We start from the raw sequence: 19,375 nt of genomic DNA on the forward strand, positions 1-19,375 counted from the left end.
CTGGCAGCCCAGAGTGAGAGTGAGCCAGACTGGGTGTCTGAAGAATATCTCTCTCCTCCAGCTCTGGTACATAGAGTTCCTCTAAAGTGAGAGCACAGTTGTTGGAACTACTGAAGAATTTTTTTTCTGCCTCCTTAAGCACTGAAGATCAAAAAAGGGAGATTAGCACCTTTCCTGTCCAAGATGGGGAAATTTCCCCACATAGTGGGATTGTGCCAGTGTGTTTTTCTCTGTAAAGCTCCCTGCTTTGGGAACAAGTTCTCATCATGAAATGATGGATTCTCCAGAGGAGTCCTTTCATGAATCAAAAGGGAAAGAATTAGATTCTGGCCACTCTGAATTCCTTCTGGCCATTTCTCCATTGGACCAGAAGAATTCTCCATTATGGTTGTCTATCATCAGGGTTATGACTTAGTGTTCTCCTGTGGTCAGGAGATGAGAAGGATTCCACAAGGATTCATTTGAATCCCCTATCAGACTTGCTTCAGTATACCTTCCCTCCAGAGGATCTCTGCTACTCCAAGTTTTTGTATAAGCTGGCAAAAGCTCTGTTCATCAGAGAATTCTGCAGCTATCCCAGTTCACAAACTCCTCCAGGATCTTCAGATGAGGATGTGGCAGAAATCTATTTAGACATTGTTGCGTCAGTCGGTCTCAGATGGCTTCGACCTCTGTGCCTCACCTTTCTTCCTTCTCTCTCCTCAAGCCTTGGGAAGATGGCTGCTGCCGCGTCTTCATGCCACTCTCTCTTTCGTCCCCGGAACGGCGACGGTGTTCGCCATGATTCTCCTGAGGGCCTCCTAGGGTGCGCACACGCCACCCATATCTTTATACACGTCATGGCGGGAACCTCGGGGGCATCCCCTCCGAGTGACATCATTGTTACGGCGGTTACTACCCCAAACCAATTGTGTCCGATACTTCACTTTCGATGCATATCCAGCATGGCTCTCTGCTTCAACAGCATGGGAGAAGACTGATACATCACGCATTTCCAGCATAGCTCCCTGCTTCAACAGCAGGGGAGAAGAAAAACAACCAATAAGGACTGTATAACATAGTCTGGGTAAAACAAATAAGCATGGGTGTAGCTTGCTTATTGCGGCGGTTACTACCCCTAACTAATCAAGCTAGATATTTCAATGGTGGGGGTGGAAGGGAAATAGAACCAAGAGCTAAGAGAAACAGATAAGTATGAGAGAAAAAAACGTGTGAAGCTTGCTGGGCAGACTGGATGGGCCGTTTGGTCTTCTTCTGCCGTCATTTCTATGTTTCTATCACATCCTGGTATTTAGCCTGCCCTTCGTTTGCTAACAAACTGAGTTAGCAAGAATTGGACTGCCTCCGGTCTAAGCTGCTCTGCCGCTTCCTAGCTGCCGCAGGAGGCTCTCTCTCTGCCCTTCGGGTACCCACTAACCTGGGTACCTGCTAACCTGGGTACCCGCTCCTCGAGGGCCCTTATGCTCTCTTACAGGTACCTATCCGGAATATCGGGTACTCGCTCCTCGAGGACCTGCTCTTCCTACTCTGGTGCCTTACTGATCTACTTCTGCCTGCCAGGATCTTCATCAATACAGCTATCTACTTCATTGAGTAACTAACCTTGTCAGTCTGTCTCACCTTCAGCTTCAGCACTTGGAGTCTACATCCGGGACTTTCCTCTACTACCCTGCGCTGTCTACCATCTACTCGAGTGTGGGACTCGTCTGCTCTGCTGAGGACCCCTGGACTACTTCTACTGGGTTATCTCACTGCTGCCCACTCCCTGGACAGAACCATCAAGCTGTGTAATAAATACAAATTCTCTGTGTCGCGTGTATAGAGTCTAGCACAGTACTGTGGTTCCTCACGGGGCTCCTCCCCGTGGGAGTGGCCATCACCGCAGTACCCAAGAATCCACTCCAACACCTCAAAACCATAACAGATAAGTCTTCTGGTAGCCCAGAAATTGGACCTGAAGTATAGAATTCATTCCACCTGAGATTTGGGGTAGTCCAGTTGCTGCACCACTCCCTGGTAGTGGAATCACCATTGATGTGGGCTAAGCACACTTGTGATCATTCTAACACACCCCCAGGAGGGCTTCGAAGGCATTGGTTTTCAAAGGTTGCATGCTGAGTGCCTGAATTGCAACTCAATAGCTCTACATGTAAGAACCACGGCGTGGTCTGTGGACCCCTAGTCTGAGTTGGGGTTGACGCAACCTGAGATGGTAAACCCCCACAGATCTCCAACATCAGGAGATGAGGCCGGAGGAAGACAGGGGCCAGCCGGAGTATCACCAATACCAGTCCATGTTCCCCGCGGGTTGAGCCCTTGGGTGCCGGGACCGGCTGGACGTAGGTGGGCCCCTGATGTGGTGTACGAACCGGGTCCGGAACTGGAGTGGGGTGCAGTTGGAGTCGGATGGCTGGCAGACTAGACGAGGCAGGCAAGCCTCAGGGGCCAGCAGCAGAAGAAGGAGGCAGGTGCCTGCCAGAGTCAGAAGACCAGCAGGTCAGGGATGGCCAAGAGCCCCGATCCTGCCTCGGGGTAAATGAGCAATGTAAGGTCCAGTCCAAGGTTCAGCGGCAGGCAGCAGACGAGCAGAGTGAGGTCCAGTCCAAGGTTCAGAGCCAGGAGATCCATCCGAGAGACTCCAGGAAGAGGAGCTCAAGGCCTGGTCCTGGAGTAGGAGACAGGCACTAGAACAGGAGTCCTTCAAGGAGAAGCACAGGATCCTGAGAGAAACAACACAGGAGACTCATTGCCAAGCCATCTGGGTACGGCCCGAGGGAGCCTTATGTAGTCCTACGCTGATGACATCATCCTCCGGGGCGGTCCCCGGTTTCCCGCCGAAGGCCCTTTAAATGGCTGCTGGTGCTGCACGCGCATGACTAGGAGGAACCCCGGGCGAGGCCGGAAGCTGGTGGCGTCTCATGCGCTGGGGAGGCTGAGGAGGCCCCGGCATCGGCGGGTGCGAGTGGAGAGGACTCGGAGAGCCAGGCCGTAGCAACCGACGTCACAGGCAGGGCCCAGGGGCGTAGCCAAGTAGAAAGAGCTGGCATGGGGCTTCCGCGAGTGGTGAGTACAACACTACATGGCAGTATTTTCACAAATGCGCCCAGAAGCTTAAACCCTTCACAAAATCATTAGACCCAGAACTGACGGACTTCCATCAAGCAGTGGAAGACATGAAGGAATTTGAGAAGCTTCTTATCTGTTCCATATACAAAGCTTTTGTAAGGCAGCCAAGACTTTGGGCAAGTGGCCTCTGAAAGGATGTGCATAACATTCTCACGGATGTACCTACCCTGCTCAGGAAATTTGTCATTCTCAGCTGTGGCTGGGGACCAACTGGTTCCTGTATGATAGGATTTTTCTTAAAATCACCCATTTTTCCAAAGACCTCCCTTCTCCTCTTTTCAATGTCAAGAAATTCCTCCAACGCTTCAGTAGCAGCATTTGCTCATTCAAGATGACAGAGGGAAAGGTGTCAGCCAAAGGCTCAGCAACAGATGCAGCCTAAGCTGGGCACCAGTTTTTATTGGCACTGAGACCCATTTCTGACTTCTCTGGTGAAGGGAAGTATTCAATCCTTCCTCCCCGAATGGCTTCGGATCACTAAGGACTGGTGGATCCTGAAAATTGTGGAGTATGGCTACCGCTTTCACTTGTCTTGCCTTTCTCTAACCCAATAAATGTCAGTATTCAGCTCTGATATTTCTTAATCTGTTCAACTGCAGCTGCAGGTGGAGTCACTTCTCTAGCAGAATGCAATTGAACCTGTCCCATCCCAAAAGTGTGAACAGGGATTCTATTCCCATTATTTTCTAGTCCCCAAGAAATAAAGGAGATTGAAACCTATACAGGAATTGTGAAGACTGAACAAATTGCTGGTTTGGGAAAGTTTCAAGATGAACTTCCTCCAGATGATTCTCTCTTTCATTCAACTTAGAGATTGGATGTGTGCTCTGGACCTGAAAGATATGTATGCACACATTCCTATTCATTCCACCCAACAGAAGTTCCTCAGATTTGTGATGAAGGGTATGCACTACCAATGCAAGGTGCTCCCCCTTGGCCTTTCAGCATCCCTTGGGTGTTCATAAAATGCCTTGAGGTAATGGAAGCCCAGATTCGTCAGAAGGGAGTCTGCGTATTCCCATACCTGACTGATTGTTTGGTGACAGACCCATCTCCGTCAGGAGTTCTGGAGTCCCTTGAAAAATTCATACAGCTTCTCCAGTCCCTGGGCTTTTTGGTCAACTCTGCCAAATCAAACCTAGTCTGGCTCAAAGAATTTAGTTCATGGGAGGCAGGAAATGGTGTTTCTCCCTGTCAAGAAAGCCATATTGCTGTTAGTCATAGTAAAGATCTTTAACAGGATTGAGCATCAGAAAGGACAATCCTGATACTTCTTGGATACATGGTGGCTGAGATAAATGTGGTTCCCATGACTAGTCTGCACAATTGGGACTTTCAGTTCGGTCTGAGGAAAAGCTCTAACATTATCATCCCACTAAATCTTTGTGACCTTCAGGATGAGAGCATCCCTTCAGTGGTGGATGAATTCAGAAGTTCTAAAGGTTGTCTCTCGCTATGCATCTCACCAGATCAAGTAACTGTCTACCAACACCTCCAGAAAGTAATGGGGAGCCAACAGCAGTGTGATGTGGACCCAAAGTTTGTGATCCTAAGTGGGGAGACATCTGAAAATAAACCATCTGCATCTATGAGCCATTTGCTATGCTCTGAAGGCTTTCTCTCACCTCTTAGGAAAGAGCATCTTAATCTAGACAAGACAACCAAGTGGCTGTGTTCTACATAAACAGGCAGAAAGATATGGTCTCTTTCACCCTCTACTAGAAGGCCATCCAAATCTGGTTGTGGGCAGGACATCTCCAAATGACCTATCTGCTGAGAATCCAGAATATGGTGTGGACTGCCTCAGCAGAGTATTACAACCACACGAATGGTCTTTGTATCAAAGAGTAGCATTCAACTTTTTTAGTCGCTGGGGAAAGCCGGAGATCAACCTATTTACCTCTGAAGTTAACAGGAAGGTAGATAAGTTCTGCATGTATCTGAGCAGCTATAGATCAGCTTCCAATGCTTTTCTGTAACCTGGAACGTCTGTCTATTCTATTTGTAACCACCAATTCCTCTAATTGCCCTGACAGTCCAGGATATTCTTTGGGATAAGACAAAGATAATCCTCATTGTGCCAGTCTGGCTGTGGCAAGTGTGGTATCCATTTCTTATCCATCTTCCAATTATGTCTCTGGTTCCTTTGGGAATATCTTCGACACTCCTTGCTCAAAAGGTGAGAGCTTGCCGTCCAAACCTGCCATCGTGGTCCTGACAGTGTAAATGTTGAACTTGCAAATCCTTATGCTTTCTGAAAGAAACCTTGAACCAAGAAACTTTGAACCAGAAGACCATACAGTTTCAACTGGAAGAGGTTTTCAACTTACTGTTGGACAAGCTAGCTGCATCCTTTCTTCTGTGGCCCGAGATACTTCAAAATCTATTCTGCCTCCCATTCTTAGCACCTCTTCAGTTCATTTCCATGCTGTTGTGACATATCATGTATGATTTGCATTTTAATGTAAGAATGTCGGTATATAAAAATTATAAATAAATAAATAAATAAATAAATATCAAAATTAATGAAAGGACTGTGGTATTCCACACATCCAGTCAACAAACCTTCAATGTTGTCTTAGCTCAACTCTTGAAACCTCCTTTCAAACCTCTCCAGTCAGTGGCCTTGCTGTTTCTCACCTGGAAAGTGTTGTTTCTAATGGCCTTTACTTCGACACAAAAGGTAAAAAAATTACAGGCTCTGGTTTTATAGTCATCATACATTCAGTTTTTCCAAACTTAATCTAAGTTCCTTTCAAAAGTGGTGTTAAGATTTATGGCTCCATGGCTGGGACACCACCAGCTCCATGGCTCCATGGCTGGGACACCACCAGCAGTTCAGCCTTATGGACACTGCCATGACCACCTCCTGTCTGGCTCTCCTTAGGCACGTGCTTGCCCCTCTTCCCTCTTAAATCGCCTGTGGTGATTACATCACTAGCAGTCCACTATATAAGCTCCTTCTGAGGGGCATCAGATGCCTCAGCAACTAAAGTATTCCAGTGTTCCTGTGTCTTCCAGCTTATTCCTGCACTCCTGATTACTGCTTCATCCAGCCTTTCTTGTCCAGCCTTGGCTCATCCTTTCCATCTCGTCCAGTTTCTTCTGTGTGTTTTCATCCACCCTTGGTCTGACTTCCAGATTCTGACCTCTTGCTTGGACCTGTCCAGCATTGTGTTGTCAATTCTGTTAGGAGTTAGCAATCTGTCGTGCGTTCTGCTAGGATTTAGCAATCTGATGTCATCTGTTAACAAAGCTCTGTGGTGAAAGCTGGGAGATAGCAATCTGTCAGAAAGCTATGTTAATAAAGCTGGTAGTTAGCAATCTGTTGTTATTTAGAATAGTTGTGGGTGGATCCTTGGACCAGTGGCAGATGACCATGCCCTTGGGGGAAATCCCGAGAGGGACCATTGGTCAGGCTTAGTGTAGGAGACAGACACACACTAGTTCTTTTATTAGACAATATAGTAAACCACCAGAGGTGGCAGTAGTGAGCTGGAAGCACCCAGCTGCGCTGTAGTCCCTCAGGTATTGGAATAGTGATCTGAAGGTGGCTGAGCTGTAGAGAAACTAAGAAAGTGAGTAGATAGGATATGCAGAGTTCTGGAACAAGTCCTTGATGGTAACACTCACACAGTAGTCTCTTAAGGCAACCCAGGAGTTGGTATGCATTAGGCCCTCGAGGAGCGAGTACCTGATTCCAGGGAAAGCTCTGAGAGATAGATGGAAACTCACTGATGTTGTAAGCAGCGATGACCTCTTAGCAGAAGTGGTATTCAGGAGCAAGTCCGGGACGTGGGCCCTCGAGGAGTGAGTACCGGTTCCGGACCAAGACCTGAAAAGAAAAAGAGAGAGCGAGGCCTCCGAGGAGCAGGTACCTCTAGTGAAGTCCAAGGAGGCAGAGTAGCTAGGGTTACGGAGAGCGAATCCCATCCGCAGCGACCAGGAGGAAGCTAGGTAAACCAATCCCTTGCTAACTCGCCTTGTTAGCGAAAGCTGAGACCTTAAATATCTGGAGCTGGTGACGTCATCTCAGGGGGACGCCCCTGAGGTTCGCCCCAATACTGGTACATCAGTCGGGCCGCGCGCATGCGCTCTTAGGCATCTGGTCAACATGGCGGCTTGCAGCGTCGGGCCGGTCCGGAAACACCAGAGGAGGACAGCATGGAGATGTCGCAGCAGCTAGCCTTCCATCAACCCCGAAGGGAGTCGCCAACGAGGTAATGTGGGCGGAGCAAAGACGTCGGACAGCGACGGACACAACACATTGCCTGCTGCCAGGACCTGACCATATGCTTAGACCCGACCATATTTGCCTGCCTCCTGGACCTGACCACCTCCACTGTTTGCCACCTGCCCTGACCTTGGATCTGTCTCCGTCTCCTCCAGTCTGCTGCCTGCCCTGACCCCAGCGTGCCCTCAAACTCTTCCTTACAAGACAACCTTGGGGGGATCCTGCCGTCCACCAGAACCCAAGGGCTCAACCTGTGGGGGAGGCAACTGGTACAGGAGAAGCTCCAGCAAGTTTCAATGCAGGGCACATTTGCCAGCTGTCGGCGTAGACCTCAAAGGTCTGCTTATGAGGCCATGTCAACTACACCACAACAACAACAAGGGCTCCCACCCATGCCTCCCATCACAAATGGTATCAGCGTTTCAGGTTAATCAAGATATTATGCTGCCTACATTCCCTCCAACATCGCATGCACACAAAGTAGAAAGGGCTCTTCACTCTTGAAACTACTGTATAAGTAAGCCCTGGCATATTACCTATTAAAGACTCAACCTCATCATCAAACTTCTAAAGCTGTGCCCTTTAATCCCAATATACTGGAAAGGACAATTGCTAAACAAACTGTCTAATTGGCTAGCAGACTGTATAGTGTACTATTATGCATTGGCTAGCTTTCAAATTGCAGACTCTGTCAAGGTTCATCAAGTGAGCCATGGCGACTTCAATGTCTATTGAAGAGATTTGTAAAGCTGTTACTTGATCACACCTGGCTCTACATTGGCTTCTGGTACAATCAAGAATACATTATAAAGTTCTAACTATAATATTCAACAACATTAACCTAAACAGCAAAGATCTACTAGGAATAAGATTTGAACCTCCCCCCCCCCCCACCCCCGCAAACTCTTAGGGGCGGATTTTCAGAGCCCTGCTCGCCTAAATCCACCCAAAACCGGGCGGATTTAGGCGAGCAGGGCCCTGCGCGCCGGGAAGCCTATTTTACATAGGCCTACCGGCGCGCGCAGAGCTCCGGGACTCGCGTAAGTCCCGGGGTTCTCCGAGGGGGGCGTGTCGGGGGCGGGCCCGGTCGTCGCGGCGTTTCGGGGGCGTGTCGGCAGCGTTTTGGGGGCGGGTACGGGGCGTGGCTACGGCCCGGGGTGGTCCGGGGGCGTGGCCGCGCCCTCCGTACCCGCCCCCAGGTCGCGGCCCGGCACGCAAGAGGCCCGCTGGCGCGCGGGGATTTACGCCTCCCTCCGGGAGGCGTAAATCCCCCGACAAAGGTAAGGGGGGGGTTTAGACGGCCGGGCGGGTGGGTTAGGTAGAGGAAGGGAGGGGAAGGTGAGGGGAGGGCGTTAGAGGATTCCCTCCAAGGCCGCTCCGATTTCGGAGCGGCCTTGGAGGGAATGGGGGTAGGCTGCGCGGCTCGGCGCGCGCCGGCTATACAAAATCCATAGCCTTGCGCGCGCCGATCCAGGTTTTTAGCAGATACGCGCGGCTCCGCACGTATCTACTAAAATCCAGCGCCGCACGTATCTACTAAAATCCAGCGCCTGGAGCGCAAACAAAAGTAGGCTATTCGCGCTCCTTTTAAAATCCGCCCCTTAGATCGTAGAACAAAGGACTCCTAGAAATCTCGAACTTAAAAGACTCTCTCTAACACTAACTAGAGATAGAGTGATCTCAATTGCTGGCCCTAAACTTTGGAATTCCATGCCTGAAGAACTTCGAACATTAACAGATAAAAAGAAATGAAAAAGCGACTTAAAAACTTGGCTATTCAAAAATGCCTTCTACTTGACTGAAACACCCAGTTCCCCATGACTCAGATAATCTATATAATTTTTCTTGTACAATAAGGCCCCCCCCCCTCGCTAACCCCTTTAATCTAACTCTGTTCCTATGTTAGAAGTCTACCATTGTATTACTTCCGTTTCTATGAATGTCTAACCACATTGTAACACTCATTTTATTTATGAATGCTTTTCTTGTAAACCGTTATGAACTAGTGATTCTCACATGGAAATGTGGTACATAAAACATTTAAATTAATAAATAAATAAACCTTTATGTATCACTCCTGTCTGGACAACATGTCCCAAAGAGAAGTAACTTTGAACAAGCAGTTCTGCAAAGCCTGTTGACACAGTAGTCCACGCTCCACTTGGCAGGGTCAATGTGTCTTTAATTAATCTGCTATTCAGCCCTCAGCTTAGGACTCCCCACAAGTTATGGCTAATTCATGCCTGCTTGTTGATAGAGAAAGCAAGTTTGCTTAACTGTAAACAGGGTTTTCCATAGATAGCAAAATGAAATAGCCATATTGAATAGCCACCCACTTCCCTGGAGAGTTGACTACCCCGCTAAAGCTTAAGCACTAGAAGAGACTGAGGGGCTCATGAGGTAATATGCGTACAGTGAAACTCCTGCACATGTGCAGTAAAATTTTTATTGAGCTCTGAGAGCTGGGTCCATTGTTGCTGCTATCAGGTGATGTGTTATGGCTAATTCATCCTGCTGCCTATGGAGAACACTGTTTAGAGGTAAGCAAACTTGCATTCTCTAATGTCCACAGTCCCTTAGCAGAACTTCTGCCAATCTCATTGGCTGTGTCTCCTGGCCTGTTCCTCCATACACTCATAGGCAAGGAGCTATAGGGTGAACTATAGGAGCCAGAGGCTTTGCTCTGTGCCTGCACCATTAGCAGCAGCGCAGCAGTGGCTATTAAATATTAGGGACCACGTATTCATGCCCAAGTATATAATACCCCCATTCTGCTGTGCTAAGTCCCTTCAGGACATTGCATAATCCCTAACTTAATTTAGCATGTAAAACATGGAACTATTTAGGTCAACACAACATACATAATGTTAACAGTACTCAACTTTTTCCATAACATCTACAGGGCCTAGAAGGGAAGAGGGATTGCCACTCTCACATCCTGATCATCAAGATGTGAGATTGCAGATGCCCCCGAATTTCTTGCACAATGCACGCCAATACTGTAAATTGAGAGCCTTATCGGAGGCTATGTTTCAGGATAGGCCGTGGAAGCGGAAGAGGAAGATATTTTGGGTGAACAACTGGACGAGTTCTGGTGCTGTGGGAAGTTTTGGAAGCACCACGAAGTGAGCTATCTTTGAAAACCTGTCAATGGTTACCCAGATGACTTGCTTCCCATCGGACACAGGTAAATGCACCACGAAGTCCATGGAGATGTGAGTCCATGGTTCTTCGGGTATGGGTAGTGGTTGCAAGAGGCCCCAAGGGCAACCAGGCAATGGCTTTTGTTGGGTGCAGGTTGGACAGGAACTGACGTACGTTCGGACATTATGGTCCATATGAGGCCACCAGTAGTAACGGCTCAGAAGGTCTAGCGTGCAAGCCCTACCGGGATGGCCAGCTGTCAAAGAGTCATGTGCCCAAGATAGAACTTTCTTACGAAGGCAGAGAGGCACAACTGTCTTGCCCAGGGGTATATTGTTAGTAGAAGCGAGGTGGACTTTAGCTGGATCCAGAATGTACTGAGGAGTAACAGGAGTGTCCTCAGTTTCAGAAGTCCTAGAGAGATCGTCTGCTCTAGTATTCTTCGAGGCTGGACGGTACCGCAGGGTGAAATCGAATCGGCTAAAGAACAGTAACCAACAAGCCTGCCGAGGGTTCAAGCGTTGAGCCTGGCATAGATATGCCAGATTCTTGTGGGCAGTGTATACAGTGACGGGATGTTGGGCCCCTTCTAACCATTTCTGCCACTCCTTGAAGGCCATCTTGATTGCTAAAAGCTCCTTATCTCTGATACCGTAGTTCCTCTCAGCAGGCGAAAATTTACGGGAGAAGTAAGAGCATGGTAGTAGGGCACCATTGCTAGAGTGCTGGCTAAGGACGGCTCCCACCACCGTGTCAGAAGCATCTACCTCTACCACAAACGGGTGGGAAGGATCAGGATGGCGAAGACAGGACTCACGAAGGAAGGCGTGTTTCATCTCTTTGAATGCCCGAACTGCCTCTGGTGGCCAATGTCTGGCATTGGAACCCTTCCTAGTAAGGGCGGTGAGAGGAGCCACCATATGCGAGTAGCTGGGAATAAAGTGTCGGTAAAAGTTAGCGAAACCGAGGAATCGATGGAGAGCGCGGAACCCCACAGGACGCAGCCACTCCCAGATACTCGCAACCTTCTCGGGATCCATATGGAATCCAGTGGTTGACACTATATACCCCAGAAATGGGAGAGACTCGTGCTGAAAGAGACACTTCTCAAGCTTGGCAAAGAGGCGGTGCTCTCGAAGGCGTGGCACAGTCAAAAAGCTGGTGCTCGAGAAAGCCTTTTAAACACATCTGCGAAGTCCGCATAGTGGGCCAGAAGGGCCAGAGAAGTGGTAGCCAGGGACAGTTGGGACCGAGGTAGTTCTGGCAGACAGGATGAAAAGCAGTCTGCGCCCCAGGCAGCGATCTGTAGGGGCTCCCAGTTGATGCTTGGGGAGTGCTTCTGTAGCCACAGGAGTCCTAGCACCACAGGGTGAATGACCTTTTCCAATATAAAGAAGGTAATTTCCTCCTTGTGAAGAATCCCGGTACGGAGGGATACCAGTGCAGTGACAGAGGTGACTTGGCCAGGAAGCAGATTCCCCTGAAATGAGGATATTCATAATGGAGGACCCCTCGGAAGTAGTGGGAATTGTAGCTGCTTCCCCAAGTCAACCACAATAAAGTTCCCTCTGGCTTGGGAGTCGATGAATGCCAGCATAGGGAAGGATCCTTCCATGTAAGTAAGTGACACAGGAACAGTGCATTGGGGAGCAGGGTTCACACAGCCTATGGTCAGCTCCCCTGTGACTCCTATGCTCAGGTGTTTCCCGGCCACTCCGTACACTGAGCCAGCAGGTGACCTTTGCCGCTACAGTAGAGGCAGAGGCCAAGCCAACGACGACGCTGTCTCTTCTCAGGAGTAAGAGGGCTATGACCCAGTTGCATTGGCTCCTCTCCGCGCAAAGAGGTGTGTGTTCCGAAGGTGGGAGCAGAGCTAGCGGCCGCGAAAAGGAAGGTGCCAACGGTATAGGCCTGCCCCAGGTTTCAACTCTCGTGCGCGCTGCTGTAGAAGGCAGTCAATTCGCCCAGTCCAATCAGAGACTCAAGGTCCTCAGGAAGCTCCTGAGCAGCAAGTTCATCTTTAATTCTAGAGGCCAGGCCCTCAAGAAAAATACTTCGAAGGCTATCCTCCCGCCAGCCCAGCTCCGAAGCCAGTGTGTGAAATTCCACTGCGTGGTCTACCAAGGGGAGAGACCCCTGGCAAAGGTGGAGGAGCTCAGTGGCAGCCATAGATTGTCGAGCTGGCTCGTTGAAGACCTGTTTAAAGATGTGGACAAACCACGGGAGGTCCCCAAGCAAGGAGTCGCCACGCTCCCAAAGGAGGGAGGCCCAAGACAGGGCCTTACCATCAAGTAAGGATAGGATAAAGGTCGCCTTAACCTGGTCAGATGTGAACTGCGCCGGTTGGAGAGAAAAGCGCATAAAGCAGTGATTGAGAAAACCACAGCACTGCTTAGGATCCCCAGAGTAGCAGTGTGGTGCCAGAAAGTGTAGGGAGGCGGAAGGCGCCGGTGCCAGAGCTGGCGGTGGTGCCGGAGCCCCGGACAGGGGGGCAGAGTCCAGGCGATTGGCCAGGCGCTCAACAGTGGCTGCTAAGAGGTCCAGACACTGCTGCTGCTGTTAAAGACATTGAGCCAGGCCTGGAGTCTGGAGAGGTCCGCCGGGTCAATGGCCTTGGCAAACTGTTAGCGCTGTTGACCCTTGAGCTGGCACGAGAGCTGGAACCATCACTGAGGGACGGCCCCCAGTGGACCTTGTAGCCAGGAGGGGGTGCAGGACCAGGAGACCCTACTGGGGCTTCACCTATACTAACCCACGTTCCCCTCAGGTTGAGCCCTTGGGTACCGGGGCCGGCAGGGTTTAGGTGGGGTCTCCTGGCTTAGAGAAGTCCATGAGAGGAAGCAGTGTCTGAGAGTCTGGGTCAAGGCTGGCGGAGGTCCGAAGAGCGAGGACGGTCCAGGAGTCAGGGCAGGCAGCAAACCAGCAGCACAAGAAACCAAGCCAAAGGTTGGGGCAGGCAGCAGACAAGCGGGAACCAGGAACAAGCCAAGAGTCAGGACCGGTAGCAGACAGCAGAATCAGGAAACCACGCCGAAGTCAAACCAATAAGTCAATCCGAAGGTCAAGGAACCAAGAGAAGAAAGAAGCGGAACCGCGGGCACAGGAACAGGCAGGGACTCTGGATCAGGAGCAGGCAGGAACTCTGGAACAGACAGGAACACTGGAACGCAGCAACAACACACTCCGAGGAAGAAGACCCGTTGCCAAGGCAATGACTAATGCACAGAGCTGGGCTTAAATAGCCCTGAGTGATGACATCATCTTCGGGGGCCGGGCCAAGGTTTCCCGCTGTGGTGCCTTTAAGAATCGGCCAGTGCCGCGCGCGTGCACCTAGAGGGGTAAACACGGGGAGGAAGCCGGCCGCGTCTGAGGCCGCATGAGAGGAATGCCACGGCAGGGCCTAGGAGCAGCCTGCCCCGTGCCACCGAGAAGGAGGGCTGAAGCCGGCGCCTGCCAGAAGAGGTAAGGGAGCCCAGCTGCAGTGACCCGTGGCCAGGATTCCCACCAAACAAATATATAGGAAGAGACAAAAAATACAGAAAAAAATAAAGAAAAAGAAGGAAATACACATAGAAAGAGGAAAACAGAAAGGAAACACACTAACATAAAACAAAGTCATATACTTACCTGAACAAGAACATAACAAAGCTCTTGTTGGCCTGAAAGACATAAAAAAGACACAAAGTCTCAATTCTTTATGGAAAAACATTATTAAGAGAAAAGTAAAGTTATTTTAATAGTTAAAGAAGAAAGACATAAGTACTTATTTAATAGTATTTGTTCCATTGTCTTGTTGATAAGTGTTATATTCTGTGTGTCTAGCGTTAGACAGTGAGCCCCTGGGTCGTGGTAAGGGTAGACGCCACCCACAGGGAGGAGCCTCATGATGACAAGTGGAGTCTCAGTGATGATGGACAACAGAGAAATAACTTTATTATACTGCAATGGTACCCGAGGAACAGGTAATGAACTTAGTCCAAGATGTAGGACCTGCAAGCAGGTCTTTTCCGATGATAGCCCGCAGCACGGGATGGTCCTGGAAATACTTCCTCACAGTGGTGCTTGTGTAGGATATCTCTGGTAGAGGCCCGTAGTGCAGAATAGGCTGGAGATAGTAGATGGATGTACATAAGGTAGTAGAGAGCCGTGATAAGCCACAGCGGGGGTGCTCTGAAGAATACCTTCTCTTGCTGGTGTCTGTGCAGGCGATATCCGGTAATGGCCCGCAGCGCGGGGTAGGCCAGATGCCGGTGGCAAGTTGCACAAGATGGTATGGATCCGGCAGTGGTCCGCAGAGCGGGATAACTTGAGAATCCACACAGTGAAGGTAGAGGCAGGTGGAGAACAGGCACTGTACTCACTCGGCACTGAAGAAGTAGATTGAAGTGTAGGCACTGAGAAGACCTGGAATGGAGCAGGGCCAGGTCATCCAAGGAACGATGCAGGACTCACTGAAAGAGAGAAGAGGCAGTGAGAGAGGCCCTCCAAGGAGTGGATAGCCCTGAGTGTGAGCGAGGCCCCCGCGGAGCAGGTACTGAGAACACACAGACAGGAACGGCAACAAGAGTCGCAGGAAGGTGGAATAAGCAGGACTGGAATCCTTGCTAACTCGTACTGAAGGTCAGCTGAACTTAAGTAGTAGAAGCGGGTGACGTCATGTGGTGGGGACGCCCCCGAGGTTCCCACCATGACGCGCTCAAGAAGGGGCCAGGCGCGCGCATGCGTGCCCTAGGTTACCCCGGAAGCAAGATGGCTGCCAGGAGCTCCCACGCCATCCTGGGAACGCCATGAGGGTTGGCGTGGAGAAGCAGAGACAGCTTTCTTCCCCACACTGGAAGCAGAGGAGAGAAAAGAGGTGAGCAGTAGAGGTCGCAGCCGCCTGCAACCGATGGGCACAACAATAAGTTTACGTAGGTCTAGAAGGTCTGTGTGAAAATAAAATATAGAAAGAGTATTAGAGTATAAGTAAAATTATTAGAGAAACATTTCACACTAAGAAAGAATAATTATTTAACATTAATAAAAAGAAACTCTTCATTTGCATAATACTGTGAAGTGAATTGTATCTGTTGTGTTTACATATCCTTACCTCCCCTTCCTAGTTTGGAGGAAATTGCTGAGTGGGTTGTGGACCTCTATCCCTGTGGAAGACCTAGCTGGGAGGAAGGCATTAAACTCACCTCTGTGGGTAACACCTGAGAGCTTGCTGCCCTGGTCACACGATTACACTCTTAACATCAAATTTGGCCATGACAGCAGTCTTCACCCCGTAGGAGCAGTTGTTTACACTCACTGCTGATATCATGGGTGGAACTAGCAAAACTGAAAGTGGACAAAGCCATGGGGCTGGATGAGTTGCATCCAGGATACTATGGGAGCTCAGAGATGTCCTGGCAAATAGATCCTTGGAGATGGGAATGGCGCTGCAAGAATGGCGCTGCAAGATTGGAGAAGGGCAGTTATGGTCCCACTTCATAAAAGTGGTTGCAAAGAGGAGGCTGAAAACTATAGACTAGTTAGCTTTACCTTAGTGGTTGGAAAATTAATGTAGACACTGCTGAAGAAAAGGATAGTGAACTATCTAAAATCTGCTGGATTTCTGGATCTGAAACAACATAGTTTTACTAAAGGAAGGTCATGACAAAGAAATCTGATTAATTTTTGTAATTGGATGACTAGGTAATAAGATCAAAGTGAGCACTTGATGTGATTTACCTAAATTTCAGTAAATCTTCTGATACTGTCCCACATAGGAGTCTCATGAAAAGCCTGGGAGTAGGTCACAAGGTGGTGGGACATTGCAGCTGCAGTGTCTTCTAAGAGCTGGGAGATCCTAAATTCTCTGCAAAAGAAAATTGTTCTATCAGGTAATAGAACCCACACAGGAGGAAGCAATATTGACCTGATGCTTACCAACAGGGACAATATTTCTTTTTTTTTCTTTTAGTTTATCATTTTAAATATAGTACACAAGCATTAACTTGCAACAATAATAGCAATTACATGGTAATCTACACCCAAATTTTCAGTCAATTTCTAGCAGACCACCATAAAGAAAGAGAGACCCAGAAAGGCAGTAAAAGAACACACGAAAGAAAGACAACCTTCAGCATATAGGAAATAAGTATCTTCCAGTGAGAACGAAGTATTCTTCCAATATATTACAAGATAGGAAGGCGCCAACCCCACCTTAATATACTCCTACAGAATAGAAAGCCCCATATTAATTTTGATCAGGAGCTGGAGAATTAATGAAGGATCTAAGCTGAATAGGATCCAAGAAAACAAATTTCTCTGAGAAAAAATTAACAATACATTTATATTGAAATCACAAAAAGAAATAGGCCCCCAAATCAACATCCTCTAGTTGTATATCAAGAAATGCTTTCCTGTGTGCCTGAGTGGCCCTGGAAAAAATCAGGAAAGTTTGAAACCTGCCACCCATGAAAGAAATATTCATTGCTTGAAAATACAATCAAAGAATCAAATCCCGATCAAAATTTGAAGAAAAAGTCATAATTAAGGTAGATCTGTGTGACACATCCTCTGTTGTAGTCTCAAGGATAGTAGAAATACCCAAAGATTCACCTCCAAAGCTAAATGAGCTTGAGCAACACCTACTCCATCAGGCCTTTTAGCTGGAAAAAGATAGTATGCCTTGCGAATCGATGGAAAAGAAGATTGAGAAAGTCCTAGAACATCTTTCATATAAGTCTTAAAAAGTTATGAAGGGGATGTTATGTTATGAGTAAAGTCAATAGTGGACCCTTGGGCCGGCTGAGGTGGACAGCGTCCACAGGAGTTAATAAGCCGGGAGGCGGCACTCAGCTGGAGCGGACTGGTGGCGTCTTCACCCTGGAAACCCGAGACCCCCCCAGGAGGAGCCCGTAGGGGTCCGAGTCGCTGGGACTTAGGAGAATCGTGAAGAAGACCAAGGTTCGTGGCTGGCTGAAGACAAAGGAGAATCGTGAAGAAGACCAAGATTCGTGGCTGGCTGAAGACAAAGGAGAATCGTGAAGAAGACCAAGGTTCGTGGCTGGCTGAAGACAAAGGAGAATCGTGAAGAAGACCAAGGTTCGTGGCTGGCTGAAGACAAAGGAGAATCGTGAAGAAGACCAAGGTTCGTGGCTGGCTGAAGACAAAGGAGAATCAGGAACCGGAGCTGGAGTCAGGATATGTAGACAGCAAGTGGAGCCCAGAGCTGGAGCCAAGGCACAGCAGGACCAAACCGAACCTGACCTGGAAGCAAGGCACGGCTGGAACAAGCTGGAACCGGAGCTGGAAGCAAGGCACGGCTGGAACAAGCAGGAACCAGAGCTGGAAGCAAGGCACGGCTGGAACAAGCAGGAACCAAGGCTGAAAGCAACGCTGGGAAGCAACTAAGCACTCAGGAGAGCGACCTCGTTGCAAAGGCAAAGCAAGGAAGTCAGACGATGGTTTAAATAGCCAGCCAGCGTCTGACGTCAGGAACAGGGCAGTTCAGCACTTCCGGGTGCTGGACCTTTAAGAGCCCCCTGCTCACGCGCGCGCGTTGCCTGGCAGTGGGAGGAGTCAGAATCGTCCTTCGGCAGCGTCTCCACGTGGAGAGAGACTCTGCCATGTGGCCCTGCAGGCCCCAGGAGCAACGGATTGCAGCGAGACCGGGGGAGGCAGGAGAAAGGTAAGGACCCGGTCGCTAGCCTAGCGACCGGGACTGCAACAGTACCCCCCCCTTTACGCCCCCTCTTCAGAGGGCTTGGCCTGTCAGGATGGTCCAGATGATATTGCTGCAGAAGAGTCTTGTCCAAGATGTTGCGGGCAGGCTCCCACGTATTGTCTTCGTCTCCACAACCTTCCCAGGCTAGCAAATATTCCCAACGTCTGTTGGCGAAGCGAGCATCCAGGACCTCTCGTACCTGAAACGTAGGATCCTCATCCGTAGTGATGGAAGCGTCTTCAAGAGGCCTGGGGTGGAATCTGGAAAGAATCACTGGTTTTAAGAGGGAGACGTGAAAGACATCATGAATGCGTAAAGTGGTTGGGAGTCGTAGACGGTAAGAGACCAGCCCTACCCTCTCTGCAACGCGGAAAGGGCCACAGAACTTGGGTGAGAGCTTCTTGGAAGGTTGCCTCAGATGAATGTTCTTTGTACTAAGCCACACTCGATCGCCTGGGAAAAAAGCGAATGCCGGTTTTCGGTGTCGATCATAGTAGCGTTTAGAAGTGCGTGCGACTTTCTGAAGTCGGTGTTGAGTAGAGGACCAAAGTTTACTCAATTGGTCCGCGGTCAATTGAGCAGCTGGTGAGGAGGTTGGTACTGGTAGAGGTAACGGTGGTTTGAGCTGTTTACCGTACACAATTTGAAAAGGGGATTTCCCCGTCGCCGTATGTATTTGATTATTATAGGCGAATTCTGCCCAAGGCAAAAGCTCCACCCAATTATCTTGTTTGTGGTTAATGAACGCTCGTAGGAACAACTTTAATGAACGATTCATGCGTTCGGTTTGCCCATTACTTTGCGGGTGGAAAGCGGAGGAGAAACTCAGCTGGATCTTAAATTTTTTGCATAAGGCTTTCCAATACCTGGCTGTGAATTGAGGGCCTCTGTCAGATACAATGTCCTGAGGCAGACCATGAATACGGAATACATGGTGTGTGAACAGAGAAGCCAGTTCAGTGGCGGAAGGTAATTTGGGCAAAGGCACAAAGTGAGCCATTTTAGAGAAGCGGTCCACCGTGACCCATACCACAGTCTTGCCTTGCGAAGGCGGGAGTTCCACCATAAAATCAGTAGCAATATGTGTCCAGGGTTCCGTGGGTATAGGTAACGGTTGTAGAAACCCTCTCGGAGGGCCATTAAGCGGTTTCTGCAGGGCGCAAGTGGGGCAAGAA

This window comes from Rhinatrema bivittatum, chromosome 2 (genome assembly GCF_901001135.1).
Source record: "Rhinatrema bivittatum chromosome 2, aRhiBiv1.1, whole genome shotgun sequence".
NCBI lineage: Eukaryota > Metazoa > Chordata > Amphibia > Gymnophiona > Rhinatrematidae > Rhinatrema > Rhinatrema bivittatum.